The sequence below is a fragment of the Trachurus japonicus genome, chromosome 4, assembly GCF_045865225.1.
Source record: "Trachurus japonicus isolate A0001 chromosome 4, Traja_1.0".
NCBI lineage: Eukaryota > Metazoa > Chordata > Actinopteri > Carangiformes > Carangidae > Trachurus > Trachurus japonicus.
Genome location: NC_140910.1, coordinates 25,261,375 through 25,277,873, shown reverse-complemented (window position 1 = coordinate 25,277,873; position 16,499 = coordinate 25,261,375).

Here is a 16,499-nt window from a genome sequence, read left to right as displayed (position 1 = left end):
AGCCCTTCTCATCTTTCAACAAAGATTTTCGGATCTGGCCAAACCCACGTCTCCACATGCCAACAGGAGGACACAAAAAAATATACAATTTATGTGAAATTAATAAATCAAAAGCTGTTCAATCACTTAAATAACGGCAGCATTTGGGAAAACCAACAGGAGCAATAGGACAATTACCCTTCTACTGCAATAAATAATTATTATAATTGTCATAATATGCGTAATAGCAGCTACATATATTTAGAGAGGCGCGTTAAAGAGCTGGCTTATACTTATACACAGCACAGAGTCTAGTTATGTGCCCGCGAGGCTGCACATGTGTGCGAGCTGTATGTTTTACTAGACTGATACAATATGAACTAATTATACGCACGCGCCTTCAGGGGGGAAGAGTGGGAAATGAGAGTGGGGTGGCGGTGGTGGTGGTTACATTTTCATATTACCCTAGGAGTCATCTTCACACTCATATTTATTCATAACACAGTTAAATAATTCAATAATTTAATGGTTCTCTTGATGTTTCTAGTGTCACCGTTTTTTGAGGCTGAACGTGAATAATCAGAGGCTGAGATAGAGAAATATTCCCACTTAGTAAAGGTTGTTTAGATAAGTGTTTTTTAACAGTGGTTCATTGAGGGTGTATTATTAATTCTCACCGTTAATATTATTTGAGGTTGATAGTAAATGATGCATGGAGAGATGGTGGTAAGTTACTAAAATTATTTATTATCATCAATACTTGCCCTTGGTCAGTCAGGCGTAGTGTAGATTATGCATACAGTGGGTTTGATTGCATGTTGATGTAATGCTGCACTCACCTCCTCAGACACCATACGCTGCTCATGCTAATGTACGATATGAAAATGAGCTCATGTTTCCTTGACCTATCACCATGAAAAGCTGTAAAATACAGACAGGTTCAGTATCATGATGGGCTCCACTGAGATGGTATGAGAAGTGTGCTCCCTACTGGTTGTATCCTGCAATTACACGCCTGGGTAATTACAGGTGGCTACATACTGCAGTGGGTGAGTCTTTCAAATGATGTTCACCATGGGACCATTTGTCAGTTTTCACTCAGAGCAACCAGACAAACTCTCTCTCCTCCACAGGAGCCCTCCGGGGCTTTCTAGTCATCACTGTAGTTCCTGACAGGACTGACCCAGGTTTCCCTCCACTACAAGCTTCGCTCATGATAACCAGTTATCACTGTTTGCACTGCATGCTTTGGGCAAATGATGATGAACTCATCATACATAGCTACACTTAAAAAATGGTTGGTGTGTTTTAATTGCAGATGCTGTGCAGTGTGCACAACATATTTTTTGCTCCTGAGGGAAATTCTTTCAAAAAAGTCCAACGTATACAAGTTTGTATTTGCATATGCAAATGTACTGAGTCCATTTTTTTATTAGTGCAAATGTTGATGCCTAGATCACCATAAAGGCACAGAATCAAATGTAAGTCATGTGTTATGCATAAGTTATATTTGAAAGGCTTCTGCTAGTGAGTTTATATTTCTTTCACACAGCATCAGAGTCCAAGTGCCCAGATGCCAAACGCCCAATCACCTTTGATCTTGATCTTAGACTTAACCATGGACTGTATAGGTCCCTGTGATGGGATTTCAGGATGCAGTCAGATCACAAAGGGTTAAGAGATCAAAGATGTGGGTAAAAAAAAGCAGATGCATCTAAAATTGAAAAATAATCCTCAAAGTGAAACAACCATTTGTAATCCAGAGCTGTGCCTCAGTTTAGCAATGCAGACAGGAGAAAAAGCGGGTATCATATGAAGTGAATACAAAAATCATTTATAAGTCTCCTGGTATCATCAAAAGACATCTTCAATATTTGCAGTTTTCCCAAGGTGGAAAAATCCAATCTAAACCGTTTTGAAATCTCTGGACTGGATTGGTATTTGCATTGAAAACATTAAATACTGAATGCAGAATAAACAGATAGAGCAGCGGTAGGGTAAACATGTTCCAACTGAGCTGCAGGAGATACTGAGAGTGTTTGTGCACATTATGCTCCTCCATGTCAGGTGAAAAGCATAATAACCCCAATATGTATCAAAGGAAATACACAAAGATGGCAAGCAGGTTATCTAGGTAGTTGTCCTGAGGGACTTTTCTCATCAACATTGTTTTCTACATTGTTCACAACTATTTTAAAAAGGAAGTTTGTGACTGATACAAAAAACATTTTTAATTTAGGCAGCAGTGTGATGTATCATCTGAGTGACTGATAGTTAAGACTGTGGGCGAAGTAAGAAGAAAAAGAAGGAGGGGAACTGTAATACTAAAAAGGCAGGCAGGGAAAAAAACGAATGAATGAAAAAAATACATGAAAGCTGTGGAGTTCATCTGCATGTGGCTCTACTCCCACAGTACAGGATGCACCTTCCTCTGTGTTTGGGCAACATTTGCATTAGACTTCAGAAACATTACATATTCATGAAAGTACAGACAACACGAGGATTTGGACTCAACACACACAAAAAAGGTAAGTGTCAGTTTTACTGCAAAAACTGTTGAATTTGATCATTTCCATCCCCCAAAAAAGTGACGTGAACATTCAGTTCAGCTTTCATCATTTCCAAATACACATTATACTGGATAGAAATATTCTATGACATCAGATAACTTTGATGAACTACTGTATGATGTCAGTGCATTTAAAAAAACACTATAGTTCGGATATTTCAACTGTAAATGGGAAATGTGTTTTCTTTTTTAAATGAAAGCAACTTTGATCGGTAGAAGATAGATACTGGTGTCTTGTGTCAAAGTCACACAGTCCTTAACCAGTCTTTGTTTTTTTTCCTTTGCACATCATGCCACTGCTACTTCTGCTGCTGAGAGAGAGCGAACAGTCGTTGTTTTCCCGGCTACAAGTCACTTGTCAGAAACCCGACCATAAACGCAGCCTGTTTAAGGTGTTTAAACGAAGCACAAAAGCTCTCAATCTCCTGCTCGGAGCACTCTACAAATGGGTGGATGAGTGAATGGCTGGTGTTGCTTGTGGGACATGCATGGTGTTTTACAGTGTGTTCATGGAAAACAGGTGACCCCCCCCCCTCCTCCTATTATTAATGCCATCAGCTCTGCTCCGGCCTGCGGTGGAGTGTACCTCTCAAAGCCCATCGACTCTCAGGCAAATTGACTGTCATCAGCTGTGACATGGCGCTCTGGCATTCCCATCACACGCCCCACCACCACCACCCTCTTTCCCTGCACTCTCCTCTCCGTCCTGCGGTTGTAGCGAGGGTTAGTGCCCATCGGCTTCTATTTTTCGGAACAAAGATGGAGTTTGACAGACTCCGTAGCTCCCACCATCCAGCCTGTCAGTGTGTCCTCCTCTATCTGCTTCTCCTTTCCATGTCTGGCTTCCTCAATCAACTTGTGAAGTAATTCAAACAAAACACAAAAGACAGGCAACCTGTAAGTTTCACTCAAGGACAAGCGGGGTAAGGGAGTGGGGCGGGGGCTGCTCTAACTTTATGTAATGTGCTGAAGTTCAGAAAAAGAAAACAGGAGTTTGGAGGCAGGCTGCGTTTTCAAAGAAAATCCTGAGCTGAATGTCAATTCACTTCAAAGAGAAATAAAAACACACTGGGCTATGTTTCACGGTGCCTTTACACAAAGACTTTAGCATCTTTATCCACCTTCTTGCAAAGAGCAGGAGACACCTTGGCAGTTATCAGCGCAACGCAGGGGCCATTAAGCTGACAGTTTATTCAAGGGAGGCTTAACCTGCACCTTAGAGAGTATTCGAGTTTGTCAAGCCTATTAAGATGGAACAAACGTCTGCTTAAATAAATGCACTCCTAACCTCATCATATTAGACACAATCAGGTTCTATTTGGGACTCTCTTTGTATGCTGTGCACGGCATTAACAGTGCTGCTGTAAGCAGCAACACAAACAGCCTGAGGACTAGTGACATGGACTGGAGTGAGGAGTGAGGGGGTCTCTGCTAATACCAAAACATCTCATGTTAACTTGTCCCAGTACGGTTTTTACAAAAATATCAAACTTTGGTAAAAGTCTATAATCGTTGCCTAGGGCTTTACTCTGAGTAAGACTGGGGCAGGGTTTGTATTTTCCTTTCCTTTCCTTTCCTTTTAGAAGTCAAATTGTGGTCAAGGAGAAACATCTCTAAAACACCTGCAGTCTCAGGTCCAGTGAAAAGTGGTAGAGCGTTTTAACATTTACAGCCAAATACAGAAAGACAAAAGATAAACTTACAGGCTACATGTCAGTACATGACCCATGTGACTCCTCAGTGGTGTGTCTGAAGACTTCTCCTCCTCCTCCTCTCCGGATGGATGGATGGGAGAAGCAGAGTTGGAAGGACCCTCACAGCTCTCTCACCTTTGGCAGCTAAACAGATTGAGCATAATACACAGTTATACTAACATTTTAAAAAAGGCTACAATTGCTTTTTATGAAGCCGTATTTCTGGCTTTTCTGCCCTGGTGTTGACTTGTGCCTAAAGCGTGTTGATTATTTGCCTCTATAACTAGATATAGAAGCTTTTTTTTTCTCATTATTTTAATCTTATCGCGGAACTCATAAAAATACCCAGGTCAGGTTTTTTTTAAATTCATGAGGACTGAGTCTGGACTTTACATTTGGAACTGCATCATATTGATGGCTCAAATGCTCCAGATTGATCAACTACAGCGCAACACATGCCCCCAGTAGCAGTAAAGAATTGATACTGAACTGAGATAGAAAAGTTTAAAATACAGTCTCAAACATATCTATTATGTCATTCAACTGATATTACATTATCTGGATATGACATTGAGACACTATGGGACATGAAGCCTACCTGGTGCCATGTCACATTTTCCACTCTGTGCTGCACACGTGAGGACTTTAAACGATACCAGCCCAAAATGTTTTCCTGCTGCTGCACGTCTTGTCGTATCTGATCATTTCTGAAAACATGGAAAACAAATGTAACAATAACAACAGCGCTTTAAGAAATTATCAGCTTCCCTGGAGCACCTTTTACTGTAGTAAAGAATAAAGTAAAGGTACTTTTGGATAATATTCAGTCAAATGTATTATGTTGCAGCCATATGCTAAGTCTAAGTAAAATTTTCCCTCATCAAATGTCCTTTTTAATAAATTTGCAAAAAAGAGAATTCATGAAACTCTGTTTTCACTGTCATTATGGCGCAACGGGTTGGAAAAAAGAGGTCTAAATACTTTCTGAATGTCATGTCAGTAGAGTTGGGAAAGTAGCTACTTTTATACTTTTCCCATGCATCCTTTATGAGGCTGAGGCAGCAATGTTTCTGAAAAACGTCTCACTTCAGAGACTTTACAGTCCGACACTTTAATCAGCTTTTAAAGCCTTTTTCTAACAGGGGTAAAAAAAATATTTACAGTATAAAGACAATGTTTTACTTACTGTCAACATTTTTGGCCTATTAGTTTTCAGTGTCTGAACAGTAATGTTACAAGGTATAGTTTGATGGATCAGTTCACACAAAATTGTGTTGCTTTTTTTTAATGAATGTGCAGCAGCTGTTGAACAGTTACTTTATGTTATCTTTACCTTGTCATATCGGAGGATGTATACGGTTCTGCACTGGTTGAACTTCGTTTGTCGCAGTCCATCATTTTATCTCTGCAACTACAAACTTCTAGGCATAAAAAGTTCTGAACATCTGTAGACTGACAGGTGATCCAGCTGTGATCCAGCTGTGCGGTTACAACCAGAAACTGACATAGCTTCAGATGACAAGTCGGAGAAAAGGATGTTGCATTTTTTGTTTTGTGGAAGGGACTGAGACATTTTATGGTAATGAGAAACACCCCTAGTGACATGATAGGATCCTTGAAATGTCAAGAAGCTCATGCTGGCCCTCTTATGTCCAAAGGTTAAAGGTTAGCAGCTAATTCTAGCCTGATATCTATTTGGTCAGCAGCTAATGCTCAGCAACCCACTGTCCAAAAGTTAGCAGCTAATGCTAAGCGTCCAAACCATAGACTGTAAAAAGAATGGACGTAGCGTCCGTGACGTCACCCATTGGTTTTGGGGAGTCGTTTTTGTGACTCAAATATGGCGGCCTGAACAGCGCCATGTTGGATTGGCCGGCCAAGAACCCGCCCACTGGCCTCGAAGCAGCTGTCCACGGAGCTGCTCGGACCTGTCACTCAACGTTTCCGCGCCCTGATTGGCCAGAGTTTTAACCTAATAACAGTAAAACTGTAGAGTTAAAAAAAAATTCACCCCCCTCAGAGTGTGTGCGGGGGTAGAAACTATCGATTGAGAGGAAAAAACGTTCTGACACCAGGCTTTTAACATGTTTACTGAGGATGTAAAGTCGGCGATTTTAACATGGGGGTCTATGGGGAATGCTCCCTTCTGACACCAGCCCCCAGAGGAATCCGAGGGGATTGCAGTTTTTTGAACGCGGAAGTGAGCTTCACTTCTCAGACCGACAACTGCCCCCTTGGTTTTGGGGAGTCGTTTTTGTGACTCAAATATGGCGGCCTGAACAGCGCCATGTTGGATTGGCCGGCCGAGAACCCGCCCACTGGCCTCGAAGCAGCTGTTCACGGAGCTGCTCGGACCTGTCACTCAACGTTTCCGCGCCCTAATTGGCCAGAGTTTTAACCTAATAACAGTAAAACGGTAGAGTTAAAAAAAAATTCACCCCCCTCAGAGTGTGTGTGGGGGTAGAAACTATCGATTGAGACGAAAAAACGTTCTGACACCAGGCTTTTAACATGTTTACTGAGGACGTAAAGTCGGCGATTTTAACATGGGGGTCTATGAGGAATGCTCCCTTCTGACACCAGCCCCCAGAGGAATCCGAGGGGATTGCAGTTTTTTGAACGCGGAAGTGAGCTTCACTTCTCAGACCGACAACTGCCCCCTTGGTCCAAACATTTCAGGTTTAGCTAATGCTAATCAGTGTGGTAGCCTACTGCATGACTTAGCTTTATCAGAGACGTTCTAATATTACCTAGGACTTTGGCTTTATGTAAGCCTTGAATTAAATTTACTGGCGCTGTGCACTGGAGCTAACCTTTGTCAAAGAGTTGATAGCTAAAGCTAGCTTTGCCGGGAGCTATTGTTTATTATATTGGTTCAATATGAGCATTTGATCAATAGCCTACTCACCTGTGACACCAGAGGGAAGGGAGTAGCAGCATGTATATATAGATCCACGAGTAGCAGCCAATCACTTCCCTATTTTATGCTCTTGCTGATGTCATGAATGATGCCACAGGTTATGAGAGTGGGGGGTGCTCGAGTTCAATATATTGTGTTAATAAGTATTTGCCTGGATAACGTCATGTCATTGATGTTTACTTAAAGACGTGACTTTTTTTGTGAATTGATCATTTTAAATGAGATAGACCTAGAACCCCTGAGTGGAGTTTGGTTTGGTCCAGTCCAGGTTAATCGATCAGTGGAAAGAGGGACTTGATCAGGAATTGTTTTTGCTCAGTGGGGAGAAGGATATCTGTGCAGTAGGTTACAGCCAGGTGCATGGTGACTTTTTTAATTTTTATTTTTTTTATCTCTTTTTTTTTTGTATGTAGCCTACCATAACTGTTACACAGAATTTTTTTTTTTGCTCGTCTAAAATATTGTATGATGATATGATCTATGGCTATAGCCTAAAAAAATATTTTCCCCTCTAAACTTTTCAGTGGACAGACAGGTAATGCAACTGTCACAGTTTCATTTTAAATCAATATGACATCTGTGATGGCCAGAACGTGCAGCTAATGGGCTGCAGCTGTGTCTCTGGGTGTGTCTTTGGTTGTTCTATAGCCGTGACCATAGTTACATTTGCATCTCCATGATGTGATGCTTGATGACCTGAAGAAAATCCTCCAGGAGCCAGAAGTTGCCCCCTCACGGTCCATTTGAGTTGACACTTTGTGCTGTTGGCTTAAATATATCCCTCTGTCTGCCCTTCAGTCCATCTTGTCCTTTATTCTTTACTCCTTCCATTACAGCAGTTTTTCAGGCTGAAGACAAAGAAGAATAAATCTGTAATTGTTTTTAAAAGAATGAGGTATTGTACATCATAAATGAAAGTGGTCTGGAACTTGATGTTCACTTGATCCTCCTGCTGCGATTTTAATTAATTTTTATGCACTTTGTTATTCCACAATATGCCACAACGGTCGTAGCAGATAGTTTAGCATCTCTTTTCATTGCACAACATAAATCTGTATGACTCCATCAAAGTGCACTGCCGCTGTCACACTTGATGAACTTGCTGGTTTGCACGGCCGCAGGTGTTGAGTGCTGTGCTAAAATTGAGTTTGAAAATGAGGCTGATGAAATGCGACAAGTTTGTCATGATCTCATGAACGTAAATGAAGACCTATGAGGCTGTTAGATATTACCCAGCGTGCAACTGACTCTTCCTTTTTTACATTATTGAGTGTCCTTTCTGTCTGCATGTGTGATTCAATCACCAGCTAAACATTTGAAATCCTCTTTAAGGTGACTTTTGCAGAACAAACAAAGGACCCCTGTGGACCATCAGTGATCAGAGGACATGCCATATCACACAAACTCACAGACCATGATCAATGTTGTATTTAACACGTCTGGTTTCAGGCCAAATCAATGCAGGACAGGTGATCCCTGACCCAGACACAGCAGTTTGTTATCGCTCTGCTGAATGAATTTAACCCCCCTTTGCAATTATATCTCGTCATGATCCTGAAGTCTGCGCGGGGAGCAGTTAGAGCGCCTTGAAATGCTTTGTGCCTCCATGTTGACTATTGATTTAGTCTGTTTCAGGCTCAGGTTAATGAGAGCTCTTAAATAATGCAGACACAGCAGCGCCTTACACACCGCGCATCTCATGCCTGCCCACTTCAATGGATGCCCCCGTCTCACTTGCTTTCTCTCTTCCCCACTCTTCCCCTCTCTCCTCCACCCCGTTCTCATTATCATTCCCTCCTTTCCCCTCCATCATTTTCTCTTGTAGAAAACATCTGAGCATCCATGGAGGAAGGTTCAGGAGGGGTAGGATACCCCCACTGCAATCCCCCTGCTTCCAATCACACCACCTCGGAGCCATTGTCTTCCTGCCTGGTGTGAGATTCAAAGGCACCCCTCACTCCCAGAGATGAGATACCCATGCTGCAATAACAGCTAAGAGCCTCCCAATTTAGTTGTTCCCCCCTACCCCCCCTCGCAATATCAGATTGGATCTGTTTCTACAGGTTTATTGGCTCTTTTGTCTTTGGGTTTCTCTCAGGCTCTTCTCACTGGTGTGGTTTCATGAATGGTAAGCAATATCCCCTCAGACAAAAAGCAAAGGCACTCAGTATTGTGTGATTACTGTGGCATAATGAGCCTCCGGATGAATAAGCATGCAGTTGAACAGGATTTCATAAACCACAGTTCTGCGAAGCATAAGCAAAAAAAAAAAAAAATGCAGTTGAATAAGTTTCAGCGAATTAAAAATAACGACAAGTGCTCCATTTCTATCGCTTACCTTGCACTTTTTCTTTTTTACTGCAAGAGATGTGCCTACTTGGAAAGCAGCAATAAATATTCCACATATTCAAATGTTTAAAATATTATTCAAATAAATGTATGACAAAGTCTAAAAAGTAGAGTAGAAATATACTGTTTTTGCTTAAAACGGTTAGAGGCATTATAAGTTATTTGCTATTCAGGAACTCTGCATATTGTTCACATTGGAGGTTCAGCAAATGCATCTGACGGATGCTTTGCAATGCAAATCACATCATTATGACAAAATGTGAGATTATTCTTGGATGTTTGTTGGCACCAGGGAGCTGTGTTAAATGGCGTCTAATGTCATTTTATTCTGGCGGGACACACAAACTACACAAACACACACAAAATTTAATGACGGTAATCACCACTGTGCAGGTTTTAAAAAGCTGAAAACATGGTCCAAAATATAGAATTTACTCACAAACACATGGCCTTGGTGTACCTCTTTTCTGATAGTGGCTTCCAATAATAATTTAAAAACATTAATTGACATTTGGCTTTAAATTGTTTTTGACAGAAAGCAGGTAGTGGGAAGAGAGAGAGGCTGTGCAGAGGAGCAAATGCTGATTGTGAGTCTGCTCTGTACATTCATGTGTTTGATCGTGAAACGTGCATCGGAGGCAGGATTCACCACTTTTGCATCTGCCCTCGCTGCTTCCTTCAGCTTGAAAAGTATAGGATCTGCTCGTCTCTGCTCGCTACTGACTGTCTGTGACAGCTGGGGTGAACGTATGGAGAACAGTCGCTGGGGGTACATTATAGATGCTCTCACGCTTCACTGTTTCTTCCATTAAATCTACTCATGAATCAAATTAGCTTTCTTTCCTCATCTGTCACGTTTTCTTTTTTTTCTATTTTTTCAAAGCCCACCAAAGGCGCTTGCCCACCACTGTGGTCCTGATAAATGCTATGACCGAATGAATAAATAGAGCTTTACACAAATGGAATAAATAATGATAATAGAAGTATTTGGGAAAAGGCATTGCCTAATCAGCATCTACTGTGGCTGCTGGAAAACTCATTAGCATAGAGAAATATGCTTTTCCACTTTATTGGGTCCTAATTGTCGATTTCTCCGACTGGATGACTGGCTTTCCCCGGGATAATGACGCCATACAGTCCTCCATATTTGAAGAGTCAATAAGAGATAGAGATATAGAGAGAAAAAGAAAGAAAGAGCGTGGGAGGGCATGGAGAGGAAATATATAGATTGATAGATTAAATTCTAATTTAAGGAAAGGCATGTGTACAATAATGAAAAAGTAAAACAGAAATAAATAAAATAGATGCCAAAGATAGATCCACTTTGTCTCGAATGTACACTGTAGTGTGTATTATATAGCCTACTATAATACTCATTGGTGGATATACTGCTTATTGGGCCAAAAACCTTGAAGGATAAGAATAATCTGATATAAAATAGACAAAGATATAATATATATATATAACTGAAGCTGAACATGTACACTTCAAACTCCAAGGTCTCGAGAGACGTCCCCAGCACTGAGCCTTCCTGAGCAGTTGTGGAAGTTTATACATGTTTCATGTCTGCATACAGTGAATCTAGGAAGTACAGTAAGTTTTGTTGCCTCTGCTCGGCTCTGTTAGAGTGTTAGAGTTACTTTTGAGTTTCTAATCCAGGGGTCACAGTCTAGCCAGTACTGGGATGTAAATAGCAATGATGATGTCACTCGTGGACTCCCTGGTAGAAAATATGGAAGCAGCAGTCTCACGCTTAACAGCTCAATGTCCAGGCTTCACAGTGCCCGTAAATGACATCATCTGTTGTTCACAGACGCTGCACTGCAAAGACACCGAGGAGATGAAAATGATAAGATGCTCCTTTACATCTCCACCAAACCACCTTTCATTTGACAGCTGGAAAACAAAGTGTATCCTGCTCCACTGTGTGAGCAGGAGAGGGAGAGAAGAAATGGAATAAATATGATGTAATACCGAGAGGATCGGACATCACAGGTCTTTACTTTGAAGACAGCTACAGAGGGGACTCATCTAGAATTCCTCCAACTTCAAAAGAAATGAAGTAATAAATATATGATAGGTGTCAGCTGAAGCAAAACAACACAGTATGTTCTTGGACTATATAAAACAAAGAAACTAAGGCTTTAATGTATCTTTTATACATTTCAATTCTTTTTTTTCCGGTCAACAATGCAGTTGTCTGCCTGTTTTCTTCCCCCTCTCTGTTACGTTGCCTTGGCACTGCATGCACCCATACATTAACATAATTTATCTGGCAAATGCAACTACTCTGCATTAACAATTAACAAGCAGGAAGTAGTGTTCACACTGCAGTGAAAACAGAGAATGTAGGTTTGGGAAGTTGGTGGAATTAGGCTTTTCTAGCATCATAAGTTTCCACTGACATATCTGTTATTTGAAGGTATATATGACCTAACTCTGAGTCTAGGCCTAAACGTTTAGTTAAATAAACAGGCCTGTGTAGTCAATTTTCACTGACAGCCACAAAAAAGAAAAGAAAAGAAAAGAAAAATCTGAAGTCTTTATCTGAAAACAGTGCTGACACATTTTGTCAGTCAGGCTGTAAGAGGCTGAGCTGCCAAAACATGACTGGCCCTTGGCCTGAAGTGTCCACCCAGCTTGAGCTTGCTCTCCTTGGTCAGGGGGAAAGGTCTATCTACAAGTAAATACAAAAACCAAACCATCAATCATTTTAATTAATTTTTAATTTTAGTCAAAAACGGCTAGAAATGTTGGTCTGTGTTAAATTTTTAAAGATACAGATTTGAAAATAGGTAGGATATATTTGACCTCTAGCCGAAAATTTCAGCTGGAAATAGGAGGAAAACTAAGCTACTTTTTACTTTAATACATTTATATTCATATTTAGGTCCTTTTGTTTAGCAGACCTCTAAATTGTTGTGCCTTGCCTTTTTATTGTTGTTGTTGTTTATACTGTAATGTTCAACATTTCTTTGTACAAGTTGGCTACTGGGAAAAAAAACAAACAAAAAAACAACAACAACTTAGAACGCTTCGTTACGTAATGACGCATTACCAGACCCCGCCGTAAAAGTCGTTGCCAGTTGGCGGCGGTGCTGCACCTGAGAGGAAGCTAGCTAGCATCAACAGTTTTTAGTTACCTGCTGTGGATTTTATCCGTGACTTGGAATACTTTTACAAGAAACCTGTGATTTTTTTTTTTGTGTGGCTCTAACGGACTGGAGAAGTGCAGATCATGGAGCAGTGACGAGAAAATCCAACTTCTAGAGTCTTCTAAAAGGTAAGGGGGGCACTGGTGGTCCCAAACCGCCATGTTGGTTCTGCTGTTACTTGATACTGCAGATGTCAGTTAATCATCACACATGTTTATAATTAGCGTAAAATCAACGGGATATTTGAATTCTGCAGACTCTGACCGGTCTAGTCCTATATAAATAAAAGTTTTGAGCATTAGGCTAGCTGTCAAAACACATCAACAACCTTATGGTGGGCTTATGCACTGGGCCGCCGAGCCCAAACTGTAAAGACAGGGAAACTGCAGGCTATAGAAAATATATAGAATAACTGATGAAAGGATAATGGAGCACTGAGCCTCTGTTTGTACTCCTGTCACCTCTGCACTGCACCTCTGGTCAGTGGTCACAGCCTACCTGTACCCTCCTGTCTGCCTGGCTGTTAAATCCTTACCTGGGGTGTTTAGCCTGGATGTATCCACTGCAGGCAGCTGGGGCCCTTTTGATGGATGCTGGTTTAAAGACATCAAAATCTCTTGCTAAGTGCCAGGATAATGCTCAATGATCCAGTTTCTGGCCGGTGAAGAAGAAAAATAAGATAAAAAATTGCATCATCATTTCATTATGTTTGATGTAGCTGGAGGTGAGCTTTATCAATCTGTCAAGACTCTTATGCTGCCTTACAAGTGGATATTTCAGTCATAAGTCGGGATCAAACACCGTTTCTCATTGGTTTTTGATGCTGGATTTATATGCTAAACATGTTCAAAGACTAATTCATCCACATCATCAGAAATTACAAAGGTTCACATCTGTGTTTTCCCAGCAGTTATGGCAACCTGCAGGGACAGCTCCACCACTCTTCAATTAATTTGTGATTTATTTACAATGGAGTCCAATTTAGCAAAAACCTTGGGTCACATTTTCAGATAATGATTAAGTTGACATTTTGCTGATGATAAAGTATTTAATACAGGCTGCTGCTAACAAGAGACACTAAAGTCCTGCAGTTTCTGTTACTGAGCCTGACCTCTGACCACCTCAAAGACCAGGATTGGTTAAATAAAATGCTTCCACCAGCCGTAATAGATCATCACGCAACAAAACTAAAGTCATTTTATTCAAATGAAGTCACACACAGCTGAGCCACCATTGCAGAGCGCATCCTTCCTGAGTGGAATATCCCCGCTGCGAGCTGAGTCAAACAGTAGAGAATATATTGCACCTGTGTATGTCTGCTAATCTGTCAAACAGACATTAGCATTTAAATAAAGTTTTACAGCTCTGTTGAGAGAGATATTATAGTTGATAGATGTGGCTTATTTTATCAGACACACGGCAGGAAGAGCAGGCCACTCCTCATGATGGCCTGTTATTAGTGACGGGATATGTCAGTTTGTGTGAATATGTATATGTGTGTGTGTGTGTGTGTGTCTGCAAGATTGTTATTTGTTATGTTGCATAGTAATTCTGACTAATGTTTTCAACCAAAACAAGCAAACAGTGCGAGTGGACAAAGGGACTGTAGAGAGGATGCTAATTAGGAGTTTTAAAAAAGTGTTAAAAACACACTGTGCATTTGTAAATAGACAAGGGGGCATTTGTATATTAATTAACAAATGTAAAATAAAGACATAAGAAATTATAATTCAGTATTAATTAACAGCATGCTACAGATATTTTCCAGATGCGGTTTTACTGTAGTTGTTGACAAATATTCATAAACAATTGAAGGCTTTTATATCTGGTAACAAATTCCTTATACATGTCAGAAACAACTTAAAATGCTTAAAATGAGGCCTTCTGGATGATGAAACTGTTAGGCATTGTGTACGTGCGTCACAGTGTTAAATGGTTGTGTGTGAAACTGCATAAATTTACAAGCTAACAGAACACGGTGCAAATGTTGCTTCTGCAATGAGACTGGATCAACTGATGTTGAAGTCCTCCTGATCCCACCACAGGCTTTATATTTAATGTCTAAAAAAAAATACAAAAGAACAAAAAGCAATGAAAATAAGGGAAGGGCTATAATATTGAGAGAGAAGCAGAGTATGGGTAAATCCACGGAGGCAAGAGAAAATGATAAGAAAGGAGAGTTGAAGAGGTTTGAGGCTTAGGCTGCTGGTTGAACTGCTCATGGAGGAGGCTGTAATGGCCTGCTAATAACTTGGACAAGTTGGCGCTGCTGAAATATGGATAAGACAAGAACAGCCCCACTCTAAATCCCATTAGAGCGGCTCGGGAAGGAAGGAACAACAGGATAGGGATGGGATGAGGAATGGTGAAGGATAGAGGGAGGTGTAATTAGAGTGAATTGATGGTGCGAGGAAGGAAAGAAGAAAGCAAAACAGATGCGTGGAGTGGAAATATTAGGAGTCAGGGAATGGGGGAAGAAAGATGGATTAAAGGAGCAGTAGATTAGGGTAAAACTATGGCTATGCAGCAGCTGCTGGTGTGAATAATGTAACAAGTAGAGAAAAGTCGGTATATAGTACATATATCCCTCTAAATGGATTGGGAATATACAGAATTAAATTTAGATAATTCTATCAATAATACAGAAAATTCAACTAGTTGTGCAAGTTTATAATCATGAAGAGTACCACTCAGCCTGTGAAAATAATGGTTAAAATATCTCATGACTTCTATTACTCACCAAAGAAAGGCACCACATTGTCGTCACTGAGGTCTTCCGGTCTCTGGTGCCAAGACAATACAGTTTGGGTCCTGAAAAGCTTTTCCCTGGGGACATGGACCTTTACCACACAGGGATAAAGAGATGCTATCAAACTGCATTAGAGGAAGTGGAGGTTTCCAGTGTACAGTATGTCTGGAGATTGACCCATAGTAGAGAGTAAAAGTCAGTGCATCTTATCCTCTGCTTTGGAGAACTGTTTCTCTTGCAAGCTCCGACCTAAAGTCATGCACATGCTGGTAAAAGACTGGAAACATTAAAACACATTTTAATCTATTGATGAAATGATATTAATGAAGCATAGAGCATATAATTGAGTACCAAATTATGACAACATGACGTTATCCTCTATTTTCTGAAACTGAAATTTTAAATTCAGAGGTCTCTTTCGAGAGAATATTTCATTATTGGCTGTCACAGTGAACACAGGATAGAGGGAGAGGTTGTCAGAAGGCAGAATTGTGGGGAAAGGAAAATAGTGTTTATGTTTGTGTCTGTGTTTGCGCGTGTTTGGAAAAAGAGGGAAGGAGGAACCAGCGCATGGAAGAGTAAATCATGCCAGTTATACAGGGACATCCCTGACTCTGGGTACCGGACTGCATGTTTGTACAAGGTGACTCATTTTCCACTTCAGCGGCAGGCCATGTTCAACACAGCATCCCTACAGGCATGGGATAACACACACACACACACACACACACACACACACACACACACACACACACACACACACACACACACACTGTCACACAAACAAGGTCCAAACACACACCGAACACACTACTAAAAGTCTCTGGCAGTTGAACAAGTTTCACAGACAAATGGGGGAAAATGCTGAGTTACTGAGGAAGAGAAGAAAAATGAGTCGTTTTCAAGAAAGCTATTATTTCAGCGCTGAGTGTGACGTCGCCTCCGACTGTGATCTATGAGACGAAATCCTGACTCTCTTACTTTTGAGATGTGATATCCCCTGGGACATTTATTACCAGCGTGCTGTCACTCGTATATTACAGCAGTTGTTGCCTTGTAATGGCTGTAGTTCAAACAGAAGCCT